The sequence below is a fragment of the Pezoporus flaviventris genome, unplaced genomic scaffold (assembly GCF_033815535.1).
Source record: "Pezoporus flaviventris isolate CSIRO_AGI_PZ_B2104156 unplaced genomic scaffold, CSIRO_AGI_Pfla_v1 ptg000047l, whole genome shotgun sequence".
In the NCBI taxonomy this organism is placed as follows: Eukaryota; Metazoa; Chordata; class Aves; order Psittaciformes; family Psittacidae; genus Pezoporus; species Pezoporus flaviventris.
The window spans coordinates 15532057-15548554 of record NW_026892595.1 but is presented as its reverse complement, the minus strand read 5'-3'; the positions used below and the strand labels follow the sequence as shown (position 1 = coordinate 15548554).

Here is a 16498-nt window from a genome sequence, read left to right as displayed (position 1 = left end):
TCTTCCCAAACTACATATTTCCCTTTCACAAAACAAATGAAATTACTCAAACAGAATTTCATGTATTACACCTTACAGAAACCAAAAAGCAAAGGCATACACTCATAAAGAAATACGCAACACAAGAATTCACATAAGGGCAGATGAGAATCCTTTACACCTTTATTCTTAATACACTGGAGGAGCTATTTAAGAACAGTTAATCTCAGTGAATACATCTCCATAGTAATGATGGCAAATCTTCCCAGTCGATTGCATTATCAGCTGATTATAGCAATTAGACCAGTGTAGGGGAATAATTTGACTTGTATGCCACAATTTAATAAAAAAAAAATCAAATATGAATAACCTTTTTTGGTTTTAGTTTTCAGACTTCCATCTCTTTTACGTTAGTGCACTTGGCCACCAGCTTCACAAATAACTTGGCTCATGACCAGGTACAACCCCAAAGAGGCCAGAGGAAGGTCACACTCATGCTCTGCATTGCCTGAGCTTCCAGATTAATGTGTTTGCTTCCAGGAAATCAGAAACCACCAAATGTTCTAACTGGTAAGAAAAATTCTTTTTCCTAGCCCAGAGATACATTAACAAGTCCGAGTTTCTGAGCACCTATGTCCCATGTAACTAAACTAAAACAGCAGTCCCTGAATTTGTGGATACAGACCTAACATTATTAAGCTAAATAAAAATTACAAAAGTATTTGAGAAGCCTGGAGGGTCAGTGCCTCCAGTTCTTCTTTGCCTGTCAGAGGCCCTGTTTAGTCTTGCCTGAGAAAGGCTGAATTTGGATGCAAACTATTTCCTCTCTAATCTTCTACCTAACTTTGACGGAAGAAAGGACATAAGCAGGCAGGGGAAAGGTATTTTTAAGAAGCCAGAACCATCATGTGATTTGGAGGAAACTTCAAAAAAACTTTAGAGCTTGTGGGGTTAAAAATGAACTCAGGTTTCCATGACACAAAGTCCTTGATCCACACACTCAAGAAATCTCCTGTGGAGGGAGGAATGAGTACCCAGCTTGCTATACCAGACATCACACTGCCACAATACAATATACACGCTTGCCTCACAGTTTCTGCCACTTTACTGGCCAGTATGGAGTTTTGCAAGTGCTATAGTTAGCCTAAGCACACCTTTCCTTCTCTTGTGTAATTGTTCAGCATGGAGACAGTCCTCCCAACTTGCTGGCACTGCTGCTTACCCTGTTTCCTCAGCCCACTGCTTCTAGATCTCTTCCACCTCTAATTCCTTCCAGGTTAACTAAAAGCCCTCCAGTTTTCAAAGGATGGCCCTTTTGGGTTAATCCCAGCCTGTTCAACAACTAAATGTTTTTCTTTATTCTGCTCTTCACTCCCAAAACACCATGAAAACCTCATCTGAGGTAAGCTGCTACATCTGGTTTCTCAGTTATAAAAATATCAGCACTGGAATGGAGAAAGTCATAAACAAAACTGCGATTTGTAAAAGCAAGTCAGGGTCGTACATTCAATCAGACAGCATCATCAGCTTTAAGAGGTTAATGGGTAAAGGCCATGTTTTAAGTTGTGAACAATTGGTTTCCTAGTTGGGCATGTACACTACTTTGGAAACTAAACAGCCCCATGGAAAGCAGGAATGAACAACTGAGACTAAAATTTGGCAGTCAATCACTGCCCCTGTGCAGAACTGAAAGGACCTGAAGTAGGCTAATGCCTCAGAGGAGTTGCTCTCCCTCAGGGAGAGAGCAAGGGCAAGGTCTGCTTTTTCTGAATAACACTAGAGACAAAGAAGGCATTTGCAACTATGAACACTTTCACTTGAAGACTCAAAATTAAAGCAAATGTCTCTCATCACACTTAAAGCATGAAAAAATACCCTCATCTTTCAGACATATTTACAGTTCTAAAAGAATGCTATCAATATATATATATGAAACACTAACAAGATACTGCATTTCTTGTTTTGATGCTCCAGATGCAAACAGATGACAGTTATCAGGGTTGGTTTTTTTTCCAGATACCCTTCTGCAAGAAAAATTTGCTACATATTTTATACCCTTTTGCATACCCAAATATGCTTACTCATGCAAAATTTATTTAACCACATCCTTCAACTGAAAGAAAACTGAAAGGTAGGATTAATTAGCACAGCGTGTTCGATCACTTTCTTTAAGGGTTCCCTGCCTGTTTCCATGGTTACACTACAGGAAGAACTGACAATCTTCTTTTAAAAAGACAGAGCTTATGGGGGACCATCAAAACTTCAAACCTTAATGACCAACGTGCATAAAAGCCAAAGGGTAAATGGAGAGATCACCAGGTTGAGTACCCAATATTTACATATTGCTGCTTGAGCACTTTTTTGCCTGGGAAGGTAGAGGGAGGACCTCCTGCCAAGAAGTAAACTCCCCCCTGGTTCCTGTGTCTTCTGAAAAATAAAAGGTCAACACATGTTCTGCTGTTGCAGCCTGATTTTGAGAGAAGGAAGTCAAGCATAAGGCCCAGTTATTAAAAGTCAAGTTGCATCAGAGCCACTGGGGAACTTGTGTGTACTTATAGGAAGAACAGACACTGCTTTATGTTCTCCAGGCACTTACTTCTATGGGCATTATTTATCCAACCTGAAAGAAGAAACTGTTCTGATGTATTATGGACTGCAAGACTTGCACAACAGCATCTACCTGCACTGTGACACAAAACCACAATTTTCTTTTAACTCATTCATTACACAACAGCTACAATGCCCTATATTTAAAATACAGAGCGAATGATCTCTGCCTATGTATGTATATGTCTTTAACACACAAAACCTCCTGCTGCCTCCTACTCTGAATTAAAAAAAAACACAAAACCCAAGAAGATATTTCCTTCCTTGGTAAACACAATTTTCTCTGCTTTATCTGCGTTTATCTTTTATGTCAGACTCAGAGGTTGTATCTGATTTTACCTAGCATCAGTTATTGACAAAATACATGGCACTGATTTATCACTGTAATTTTTAAATTGCATTTGGCTTTTACAAGAGGCTCTAGCTATATCCAGATTCAAGACCTATTCAATACACACACCTTTGGCTATACAAGCACAAGTACTAATATTTGATATCTCTTTAGCTGCAGGACAGATTTCTAGTCAAGTTCATATGACAATCAGGAAGCCTTTGTTCACAGCAAATATGATTCTGCAAATGAGAAAACCAGTCATGTCTGCAAAAAACAAGGTCTGCCAACCATGTGCATGGTTTCCCTTTCCACTATACCTTAAATGTGTTGAACTATTTACTGTTTTGATTTGGATATATCTAAAAGGGCTATAGTAAGGCATACTGAAAAAAAAAAAGGGGGGGGGGGGGGTGTTGCTGTTTTTCCTGATTCAGATTTTTTTAATGCTTCCTTTTTTTCAGTCTTCTGTTTTGTTCATTTTAACAATTACTTAGAGTTTGAGGTAAATGGCTTATAAAACCATAACTATGAATCACTAGCACACTAGCAATATAAGATACTGTTATCCTACTGCAGATCATGAACAGTCAACTCCACTTAACATGTTTACTCAGCTACTTGTTCTCCAACAGAAGTGTATGTATCCAGTGAATACCTGAATGACAGCAAAACAGACATATAATGGGTGGAAACACTGACATTGCTTCAGTGAAGCAGTCAGCTTTTTAACCCAAAAGTCTGTTCCTGGCCATCAGAAGCATCCTGCATCCTTCCATTCTTTACCTGCGTGCTTCTCTATTTAAGTAGCAGCTTTACCATAGCATCTGAGTTAAGCATCTTTCAACTAAGAATTACCTACAATATCCTATGGCCTAGTCCTAATTTAGCCAGTAGATTATGGTAGTGCTGTTCATTTATAAAAGTTACAGACTACCAGAGAGAGCCTAATCAGGTTCCCAAATTAATATTCCTGAAGTGCACTTGAGAAATGACTGGTCTTCCAAACTGAACAGCAACCTTCGAGAGACAGCGCAGAGTAAGGCAAAAGGCATGTGTGCTTCTCAGCCTGTCTGTTGTTTTCACCTCTATCAGTTGTTCTAATAAAAGATCATTTTTCCCTGCAAATCTTGTCTCATGTTTGTCTTCAGGCAGTCACTTACAGTACCGCAGATGGTAATTACTCTGGTTTGTGAATGGGACTCAAGTGTCATTTTGACAAACACAAGTTACAGAAAGGGGAGACACAGAAATACTTTTTCTGCTACTTAGAAAGAATGACTCTAACTCTCATGAAGAGTATTTTTCTTTTTTTCAACAATTCTAGAATCTTCCTGAACCACCCAAAGCATCGTAGAGAGCGAGAAAGTGGAATATGAGGAAGAGCTCAGCTGTTGGTGGTATACCGAAAGATCATTTTGATTAATTTGACTGATAGCCGCCCTAGCTATAGAGCTGTTTATTTCCCTGCTTTAAAATCCTTATAAAATATTTCTAATACATTTTGAAAAAGCCCATTGATGCTGAACATGTACCATGGCTGCCAAATTCATTCATTGTCTATTAGAAGAACGAAACGCATTAAAATTCAGTTCCAATCCAGAAGTGGTATGGAAGCGCAGAAGAAATTAATGTCCCACTTTTAACACCAGAAAAATGTATCTATTCCCATGGCCTCCTGGGTCAGCGTGAATACATTCCATTGCCTCTGCTAGTCTGGAAGCAGAAAAATAACAGTGTGGGAGGAAAAAAAATAAAGAAACAAATAGCACCAACACTGTAAACATTCACACAGATGCAAAAGCTAACAGAACTCAAGAACAGCAAATAATTTCACATCAAAGATAACTTCTGCATTACTGAGAAGACCTGGATTCACTATGCATATGGTATACGTGTCCACAATCCCTTAACAGTTGACTGATTTAAATCTTGCTTTCCATATTCTGGATTTTCACTTAATGATGCTCTGTTTGTTGTCTCACAAAAAAACTGTATGAAGATGATACCCTCTGCTCCTTACAGTGTCCCAGCATGAACACACCACTTGCTAATAAAGCGGTAAAAGAGAACTACTCATTCCAGTTATGTGAAGTTATCAGGTTTGAAGCAAAGAGTTAACAATGGTTGAACAGATGGTTTTAAATTGGGAAGATCTGCAGAGCACAGGAAGAAAATTCTAGAAAGGACAAACAGAGAGAAAATAGTTCTTCACTGAAAATGAGAGGTAATGTGTCTCAGGATATTTTAATATTCCCTGAGAAAAGAGAAAAACTGGGAAGCAGCTATGAATGAATGAGCTCAATACTGGACAATGATTTGACTTTAGGATAGAAAAATAATGAAAAAATTATATGTGTACTTTTAAAACATGAATTATGAACTTGCTGAAGACAAGGAAGGTGACAGACACTTTCCTAAAGTTTTGAGGTATAAATGTTTCCCTAAAGAAAATCAAACTAATTCAGAAAAGAAGTGTTGGGGAGAAGTGTTGTAGGGAGGCAAACTGAGAGCTATGGATGTCCCATCTGGGGAAGCATAATAGTCCACCAAGCACTGACCACAGAAGTTAACAACCTACTGCAGTGTATGAAGTTAACAATTCACTATGATCCCTCTCTATACAAATAAAAGCAGGGCTGCAAGAACTATTTTTGGATTACTCCATCTGGAGTTCAAGTAAAAATGAACCAAGCCCTATCAACTGGTACCATGGTGTCTTACCACTTGATAAGTGCAGTAAGTGCTTGGCATATTGCTTATTGCACAGGCTAAATACAACACACTAGTAAAGAAAAAAATATGCTTGCTCTGTGCTGTGCAAGACTTACTTTGTTCAGAACATAGTTGTTTACATAAACTGTCTTCCCTTTGTTAGGGTGTTAAGAGGACTGGACACATAACAGATTCAAGCTCATTGCATACAGGACAGCAGTACCATTTAAATCCTTCTAGATTAATGCTGTATTAAATCTGACAGCTGAAGAACTGTTAAATAAGCACAATTTGGTGCTACCGTTGTGATTCAGAGCTATCCAAACAGAAATGCAAAAGCTGAATTTCACCAAGAGGTTTATATTCCAACATTTAATCCCAGTTGTTTATACTCAGGTAATTTGTTTCTTAACTGACCATACAATGCTGGCAGTGACAAGGTGAAGGTTCACCACAGCAAAAACATTCTGCTCTCTCCATCTATTAACGGGGTCCACAACTCAGTGCAGTTAATCCGTGGAACGCTGATGAAAAGCAACAATAGTGACATGACCACTGGGATGTTACTCTATGGAGTGATTTATTGCAGTGGAATACTACAGTTTTGCTGATCTGTCATTTCCCATCTAGAGGTAAAATATCTGGAGAACTTTAATGAAAAGAATACCTCAAGCCATGGTCAGCTACAGAAAGCGTAATCAAGTACCTGCAAATTTATTTACAAACAGATCAAATCCCAGGAACTGGTCTAGGACAGTTAATTGAACAAGACCAGGGCTACATGGAGAAGCAAGTATTTCAACAATATTAATATCTACAAACAAACAGTACTTTTGAAAAGCAGATCTAGCAACTATTTTATTTATTAATCAAACAAAACTGCCATTTGACATTACCCTGCAGGAGTGGAATTTGTGTATTTGAAAAACTGTCACCACATGGGTATTATCAATTCTTCCAGTACAAGATCTGACTTATGTTTAAACAGCACAATTCTGCAACTAAGAGCTACCAACTCCTGGACCCTTTACTGCACAGCCAATGCAATTACATTTGATGTGCCTGCTTTCCAGCTAAGGTGTCACTTGAGCATCCGTTTCTATGCCGCTGCATTTTTTTCCATAATCCAGGCTCAGCTTTTGAACCACAGCTGCCTTGCCTGGCACAAACAGTTCTCTAGTGATCATGGAGTTTGATCCAGGCTGCTTCCAGTACCCAAGCCAGACTATTTATAGATAAGACAAATACTCCGCTGATTTTGTCATTGCTTCAATATGTTATACTCTGCAGCTCACATATTTCCTTAACAGGTAAAACACAGTCTTTGCTGTTCGGCCAAAGAACTCCAGTAGGTTTTACATGCATTATCACATTAGTACGTATATTCACATACTAGGTAACACACACAGCATCTAAACCTACCTTTAACTGCACTGGAGTAAGAGAAAAATGATCTGAAAGCATCAGTACAATACAGGCAATGGTGCAAAACCAAAAAAAAAAATAAAATAAAAAAACCCACCTAAACAAGACTTAAAAATTTCCCTTTTAAAATTGTTTTCACTTTGCTTTCAAGAGTGAAACCATTAAGAAAACCTGTATTAGTACTGTTGCTTCTGTAAAGCAATATTATAAAGCAATATCTTATGACAGGAATCTCTGGACTCCCAGATCCACCTGTCCAATTGAATTGCTCCTCAAAACTCATTTAATGTCTATGTCATCTTAAATTAGCTGAATCACAAATCTTAGAAGAAAAGTTTTATGTGAGAGACATTCCAATATGCTTAGGTCTAAATGATTATTTGACTTTGCATCAGTAATCAGGCATCTGTATTCCTGCAGAGCCACCTAATCAGCTCTTAATACAATTTTGTCACTGAAAAAGAAGAAATGAAAACAGACAATTTCATTTTTTAAGACATTACTTTGGAAGTACACTAAGGGTGTGCCTTAACAATATGTTTCTGGAAATACACAGTTAAAAAGCAGATGTTCCTTATGAGGCATCTTTCTCTAAAACAATACTGAAACACTAAAATGTTATTGCCAGAATGGCAAAATTGGAGTTACATGGCTAAATCTAGACTATTGTACAGACGTAAGCTTACTAAGTCAGTAGAATTGCAGAACTGTATCATAACTGAATAAAACAAGTGACAGTTTGTTAGTACTGAAGCCAAGCCATTCTTTTATTTATTCTTTTACTTATTCTTTTATTTATTCTTTTAGTTAACTTAAAGATGATGGATATAATTCTCCACCAATGTTTGATAAGAACCACTTGTAGATTGCAAGCAAAAGATCCCTAATAGTATTTTGACCACAGACAAAATACTATTGTCATATTATTAGTACCTTTCAAACATTTCATGTTTTATTTAAACCAGATAGTATTTCAAGTTTGCATGTATGAGCAAATTATAAGTGCAGGTGAGCACATCTCACTTAGCATCACACCCTGCAACCTGCATTGTAAAGCGGATGGCAATCCTGAGCACTCACAGATAGAACGGGCAAATAATTGCCAAAGTTTCAAGAAGCTAACATTAGGCGTTTGTGTGTATAAAGCACATTTCAGTGAGCCACCACCTTTTTTGCTTATCCCTCCCTCTTTTTTTTTTCCATTTATTTTGGTTTTTCCTAAGATCTACAGATAGTTCAAATCTGAATCGAATTTTCAGCTTGCTTGAAGAATCCAGAGCTGAACAGCAGTGATGAAAGTATTGATGAAAGCTTCCCCCCCCAGAACCTCATACTTGGTATTTGCTTTTACAATCAAACCAAACCACTGCAATTAATAGCTATCTTAAAGACCATTGCAATGAACTATCATTAGAAGCAAATAAAGCTGCAGAAGCAAATACAACCAAAAAATTTGATGTCCAGGTGACTTAAAAATTGTTGCAATAAGAAGGATGAGAGTATGTTTATGGCTCTGGCAATAAAAGGGATGACATCTGAAAGTTTCCTTCTACCTTATTTCCAGTGACCACAGAGAAAACAGTTATATGATCTGACATATTACAAGCCATGAAACCCAAGGGTGGGAAAAGCTGAACTGACCTTGCAGGAGAGCTTGGGCACATTTAACAAGGTGAAGATCTAGCCAGCCATTCTCCCGTACCATGTCACACAAAAGTTACATAGCCTTTCCTTTCCATGCAAAGTGGTTGTTAACATTCCTACATCACCCAGATACAAAGCTGCTGATTCTTGACCTCCCACTTTTAATATTTTGGGTCTTTCAAATCATAAGACCAAAAGGTCAAGCGAAGTTTGGTTATTTGTAACATACATCAGGGTAGCTACGTGGAGCGAACATTTATTTGTACAGCTCTTTGGAACTGACACTCACTGGAGAAGTAGGTACTAGTAAGAGAAGTAGTGCCTGACCTCTTCTGGCTATCATGAAGGCCAATTGCTGCAGCGGAAATTCTCATCTTAATGCAGGTAGACCTGCAAGTGCGATTTTTATTCACATCAGTAGGAATTGTGCATCTATAAATATACCAATATATCCAGCACTGTGTCGTTCAGAAGGAATGAAAAACCCTGCATAAATTATTCAAAATTACCAAGATAAAATGTGACTGTATTGCAGTAAGGTAAGCTGTTAAACTGTCTGAGGCAAAACAAATGATGTTATAAATTACAGAGCCATCACTTCTTTAAAATGCAATCTCAATTATGGAATTATTTCATATTGTGTTAAATAGCACATTTCTCTTAATGAATTGCCAACCTCTGTTCATGTTAATCTTTTTCTTTGCATATCAATTTTTTGTTCTGACTGATGATGAATTGTTTCCTCTTTAATCCACACCTTTTCCAGTTATCCTTTAATTTCCACATCGCTGATTATTTCCTGTGTAAAATAAATCTTCATAACTATTAGCACATTAATGAAATTAAAATTATTTTGAAATTTGCCATAATTTTCTCAGTATATAATCCAGTATATCTCTTAAATAAGGAAACATTAAACAAAACCATAACCAGACCAAGAAAGCAAAGGCAGAGAGTACTATGGGATCAACCATATATTGGCTATAGCTTTACCATGACCGTAATAATTGCTTTGCTCTCTAACTGCTGAATCAGAAACAAGAGAAGCTTCAGAGCAATAGAGTTTCAAAGAAAGTTCAATATTTTAAATACAGGGCTTGTAGCCACAGTAGTCAAAAGGCTATGGACTAACGCTGTAACAGAAGCAAGATGTGTAGGAAGAGACAATGTTCTCATATAAAACTGATAGAACACATGACTAAATATGACCTTTTTTTTTTTTTTTCCCCCAATTAAAAAACCCACTTGTCATTACTGCCCAGATTTTAAATACATCTACAGATTCATTTTGATGGATGGATCTCTCTTGCCCAGTCAGCAGATCTCAGTTCTCCACATTTTCAGTGCAATTATCACATAACTGCATAACTGCCTGGTTCACACAGGTGGGGAATACAGGACAACAAAAATAATCACGAGTCTGGTAATAATGAGATCACAGCACTGAGCTATCTGCAGTACAGATGACATCTAAATCCCATGTTCTTCTTAAGTGCAAAACCCTGAAACAGATTTTTCATCACAGTTGTTTTAATGGTGTCCTAACCAACTTCCTTTATTGCCCTTAATGGGTAATTAAGATGCTTTCCTCCTATTTAAAGGCTCACTATAACTCTAACTTGTAAAAATGGGAAACTGGATTGAACCCACAGTAACCTGAGATGCATTTAACAGGGGACCCATTTAGTGAGTCACACCAATCTCCAGAGCTCCTTAATGGTTTTAAAAAAAAGAAAGTAGAAATTTCCTTTTCAGCAAATAATCCTACACAGTGCTTCTCCCGGGGAAGAGTGTAAGTTACAGTAATACAGTAATACAATACTTCAGTAACAGCTGAAAAGACTAGTATATTTGAAGAATTTTAATTTCAACTGTTAAAAGCAATCATTGAAGGCTGATATAGACAAAAATTCAGTGTGTGGTTCTGCACTGTGCTTACTATTAGTAGAGAGAAGTTAAAGTCTTAGCTGAAAACAGAACCTTGCAGTTTTTGCAAATTGCTGTATCCGGATAGTAATCCTGTGTCAAATCTATTCTTTCTCCATAGGCTATGAAAACAATTGCTGTTAATAAGACATTATTCTTGCATTGACTCTCACAATGGTAATTTTTTTAGCTGTATTCACCTGATACCTCAATACAACAGTCAGATCTATGAAGCAAATTAGATGGAAATCCATGATGAGAATAACAAACCAAATAGATAGGAGAAGGAAGAAGCATCTGGAGTGGTACTAGACCACACATGCTCCTACATCTTCAGCTCTAAACCAGTGCACAGTTCTTCAGCCCAAATGCCAGAAATCAGATCTACCCCCTTTTCACTACTGTCACTTGAAACTTCCAGTCACATATGCATCTCCTCTCCACTCTTCACCACAGATCTGGGCAAGATGAGGGAAGGTCACAAGCACAGCACATGAAGCCCTTGCTCCTGGGTCCCCTAGCTACCTATCAGCTCTGCTCCTAAGCTCTGAGCCCCTGGATCTAGAAAGCAACAGGGATGTCAAGGGCTTTTTTCACTGACTCGGTAGTGTGCAATTGAGTTTATGCCAGGACAAATGCACAGAGTCTGCTCTGCTGCTCCAGGTCTCCAATGCAGCTGCCATGTTGAACAGCTTTATCAGCTTCTGCTCTCAATGGAAAACACTGTATTTACAGTTAATTACAGAAATAACTGTGTTTCATACAGACCTGCCACCTAACTTGGGTTTGAGCAGCCTGGGTTTCACTTTCCAGGTTCCCACTTCCTTTTTTATAAGTTAATTACAATACTGTCAGTGAAGTAATCTTCATTTTTTGATATTTATTACAAACAGAGCCCTCAAAGAAACCTATTACTGACCTTCCTGGAGTGCACAAGAAAAAATTCTTCAGATTTCAAAGGCTGTTATCACAGGGGAACAGGCTGCACCCAGGAAACAGCAACCTCCCACAGGGATATGGGAAAGAAATGCCTTTTCCATCTCTGTTCAGTTCAGACAGGGTGTTAGAGGGGCCTGTGGACACACATTTGGGGTTAGCTGGTTCCCTTTACCAGCAGCAGCCTCTGATAACAAAACTCCAGACGGCTTCCACCATTTCTACAGCCCCGACGAGCCCTGCTGTTGAGGCAGCCAGAGCCTGCTGTGAGTCAGCTGCATCAGAAGTGATCCAGGCTGCTCCTACAGCTCATCCTGAATGTCAGGTGGCTGCAGTGCCATGGCCCACTGTTCCTCAAGTGCACTGGAAGCCAGAAGATCAGAGGGAGACAGCCTACATTACTAGAGATGATCTCACAGGCGTTTTGACAATAATTTCATCACGCATCTCCAACAATAAGAAATACAATCTCTTTAGATACAATGACAACTCCTTATACCAGCATCTTCAAGAATTGATACTCTGTGGAGCATTTACACAGAAAAACATAGCAGTTATCCATACAAGCAATCTTTTATGCAATCCAACCTTTCACATGAATCTTCTATGGTACATAATAAAGAAATCCCTCATGGGATTTTTACTGTGAAAAAAAGAACTTTTTTTTTTTTTTCAAGTTGTCAACATAGCTTTAATCATTTTTACAGTAAACTATACAGCAATATTCTTGTCCCCCATGACATATCTCTGAGATGCTCCCCACAGAAAAATCTATATGGAAATTCATGGAATCCTCTTTAATACTCAGCTGTAGTTTTAAACTGCAACTCCATTGAGTATAATTCTCTTTATTACAAATCTCAAGCCTCTTTGCTCCTGCTATCTATTATTAATCATCCTATGTATCTAGAAGGATGAATGGTTTAATCACACTTACATGATTCTTTCTTTTACTACATCAGAGGGCTTTATATTAACAGAACTCCAAAAGCTTAAGGCAGGACTTCCACCATAATCCAGACCTCCTGTAGCTCCTTACTCATCCAAGGAGATCCCCAAAGACAACAAAAAGCTGACAGGAAACGCTTCAGGTCAGTGTTATTTGGAAGAGTAAAGCAAAGACACTTCCATTAAGACTGTCGTGCTGTTTTTCCCACCAAAGCCCACTCCCACCAACAAGAAAGAGCAACTCTGACTGCAAGAACAAGCACTAAATCACTAAAGCACCAAGTTCCTGATGCTCTTTCTCATTCACTTTGCGACACTAGAATTCACTGGACTGTTACTGCAGTTTGAATATTTTTTAAGGGAACAAAGCTAACAAAAAATTGGGGTAGAGAACAGGGAGAAGGGAGAACTTCTATTCAAGTCTCAAAAATAAAAACCTCAATTAGCAACTTTTCCTATCCTTGCAAATTATACTCCAGCTAACAATACCTTCTACACCTGCTGTTTCATACTTTGAAATTGTATTTTGCAGTTCTGCCTCTCAGGTGCCTGCATAGTCATATATTGTGTCTTGGGGCCATGGCATAGAGAGAAAGTCAGATGTGAGGACGTAAGGTCCATGCGCTTACAGTAACTTCACAAGCCAAAACAGAGACCAAACAGATATTCAAACTTCATTCGCCCTGTCTGTGCAGTTCACTTCTCTTGCAGCCAGAGCAGAAAAGACAAATGGCTTCAGGTAAGTTTCACAAACAAGCAGTCCCCTGAAATCTCCAGCAGCAGGCTCATCAGCTCACAGGTGAAGCTGGACAAGGGACCTACTGTTAATTTGGCCAGTTTCTCTCAGCCTCAGACATGCTACCACTGCCTCACAAGCTAGTCAAGTTTAAATATTTTGCTCTCTACACCCATGCCCTGAGGATTTTCTCAATGCATCCAAAGGTGATGTCAGCATGCCTACCCTCAAAAGCTATGGAAATGTTTTATCCAGAAATATATAATAACAAGTGTTAACTAAAGGATATATAAAAATAGGCATACTGTGATCAGATTAAAGGTCCACACTGTCCCTGGAAGAGTCAGAATATTATGCTGTTAGTGGATGTTTTGGGACATAAAATAAGAAACAAGAAATAAAAAGAGTAAATCCTTCCTGGGAATCCCACATGGAAGGTGAGATCCATCTCCTACCTGATTGTTATCAGCTATTTAGGGACCTTGTGCTGGAGTTATTAAGTCTGAGAATCTGGATGCAAACATAAGATTAGCCAATCTTGATTTATAACAGCATACACAATAGCTAAATGCCAATACCCAGTCACTAAAACCAAAAAAGCATGGTATATACCGAGTCACAGAGCCACACAAAAAGAACTTGCTTAATCCAAACTGCCAAACTGCTGAAGGCTTTGTCCTGTCAGTGAAGCATACACATCCAAAGGCCAATAAATGGATCTGTATACAATGCAGAGAAAAATTAAAGTGAAGAAACTACTAACCAAAGGCTAAGGAACAGATACACAGCCCAATCTATGCAGTTACTTGCATTAAGCAAAAGCCTTTATTCATTTAAGTTTATAATTGTTTATGGTGTTACTCATTAAAGGTTTTTAATACTTTATTTCTACTCAAGACAGACATATGTGCAGGGGAATATAAACAAACCCATAGACAGCTAAATTCACACCACAGGATCAAAAATAATTCTTACACTTCATTTCATGAGGAGAATTCCTAATACACTTTAATTTCCTCTGGAATTTTAATTAGATTGAAAACAGAATGCAGGAATGGAGTTGAAGGACTATTTTTCATAGCAACAATTATTCAAGTTGTAGTATCCCCTATTATATCTTCTCAAGAAAGCCATTTTTTATAGCTCATCCATTTTTAATTTGACAAAGCCTCTATGTTCTGGTCTCCCTTTTAGTTTGACTACTGAGTCTTCTCATAAATGTTCACTTCCTAGCAGCTATAGCACAACGAACAGAAAAGCAAACCACCGTTCATCTGAACAAAGACACTCCTACACAGTGGAGTATCTATGTCTGGGAGCCCTGCTGTAGAAAAACACATGCCCACAGTTATTCAAAGATTCCACTTCAGCTGCAGTGCAATGCACTGGCAGGCATGAATAGCCTTTCTTTTACCTTGTTTATTCAAGAACTATGATCCACTACAGCCTGCTTTTAAGTATTTGATATTCTACACTGAGAAGATTAAATAAGCCTGACACCAAATGAAAAACTTTGCCTGTGCCGTTGATTTTTCCTAAACTTATGAAACCAAAATCTGAAGGTCTTGTCCTTAGAGACTAAAAGGCCTTTGCTCTAAGATTTTATATTTATTGTGCTAGCAAAGTCAACCCTATCTCTGACAGAAACTGATTTCTTGATAGGTTCTCTCCTGCCTTGAGAGCATTTGAAAGCAAAACACCCCTAATTTTCATACTGCTCCTCATGCAATTAATCAAATATACAATCTAAACCAACTTCCTTTCCAAGCACATTATTGCAAATTAGTCATTCATGGGAGAAAAACATAAAGAGAAACAGGACTGTAAGAAGAGTCTTTGGTACTGGGAGGGTGGAAGATGGGCTATAATAATACAGCTTTTAAATAAGTAAATATGCACAGGGGTGCACGCAGAGAGCACATGGGAGTGCTCTTATTTCTTATTGTCTCCAGTGAAAGAGGTCATAACCTTTCAGACTTTAACCTCATCACTTCTAATTTTTCATCTTGCTCTCTGAAGAGAAATTTAACCCATCTGGTTTTCAATTTTATGAGGTCATGGGCCATGAAAGAAAATCTAACTTAAAAAAAAAAATAAATTGAGATATATAATATTCTTCCAGTGTATAAGAGAATCTACGCAGATGTTTCTGTTAGGTCAGGAGAAACTTTTAACAAACAGAAAAAACTTTAGCAGCAGCAGCACCACCAAAACCCCCACACCATATGAAACATTTTATGTACAAAAGAGTTTGCAACATCACCTACAGATCTTTCAGTATCGACCAAAGCCAGAGCACAATCATCAGAATCTCTTGAAGGACTTGTAATAAGGGGATGCTTGGGAGTCAGATAAGTTCACAGTGTTTTGTACATATAAATGATACATCAAAACTAGTCATCTCAAACAGCACAGCACCTTTAACAGAGGACTAACTCATATATCATTGCAAAAACACAGATACATGAAACAGGTGAATCATTAAGAGATTAAATCTCATAGTAAAACGAAACATGCAGGAATGCTTTCTTTAAGCATTCTTAAAAACACTTCTGGTATCTTCCAAGTTTTCAAAAACAGCAACAGAAGATGGTATTTAAAACCAGTTAATAATTGTTTCAAATACTATTTCTCTAATTGCCTTACAAGCCAAAGGCCAATCAAGCTCTTGTGGACTGTGTCCACCTGAATTCCTGTTCTTTTCTCCAGCATAGCAAATACACACTGAGCTGTTAATTGCAGTAATACTAATTAAAAGACAAAAAAACATGACTACATTAACAGTGAAATTGCCAATTAGCACATACGCTCCCTCATTACTGCTGCTGCATGAAATGCGAAGCCCAATGTGGATAGGAGTCATAAAAATAAAGGACATTTAAAATAACAGCCAATAGGTCACATTTTCAGCTTACTTCAGAAGTTCTGCTGGAATCAGTAGCTGAGAAGTTGACCTACAGGAAAGGAATTCCTACAGCAGTTTGTTGAAAGCACTAAAGAAAAATATTGCCATTTTCCACATCTGCATTCACAATGGCTTCCAGAGGAAACAGTACTTGCCCCACTGCAGGAACTAGAAAGTAGCTTTAAAAATTAAAATTCAAAACCAGAAAAAGGCTGACATTTCAGTGGACAATTTTCCCTTGCATTGTACTCCACTTAAGGTTCCCCATAAGGGACTAAGGAATACTGAAAGCACCCTGGGTGATCCTAGTGTCCTTTATTCTTGAAGGAATAATTATTCTTGTATC

General features: G+C 38.0%; 1 protein-coding gene across 5 annotated transcripts in view; it reads right to left on the bottom strand.

Moving 5' to 3' along the window:
• Positions 1–16498, bottom strand: part of CDK14 (cyclin dependent kinase 14) — a 319714-nt gene that overhangs the window by 138359 nt on the left and 164857 nt on the right. The window lies entirely within an intron of this gene.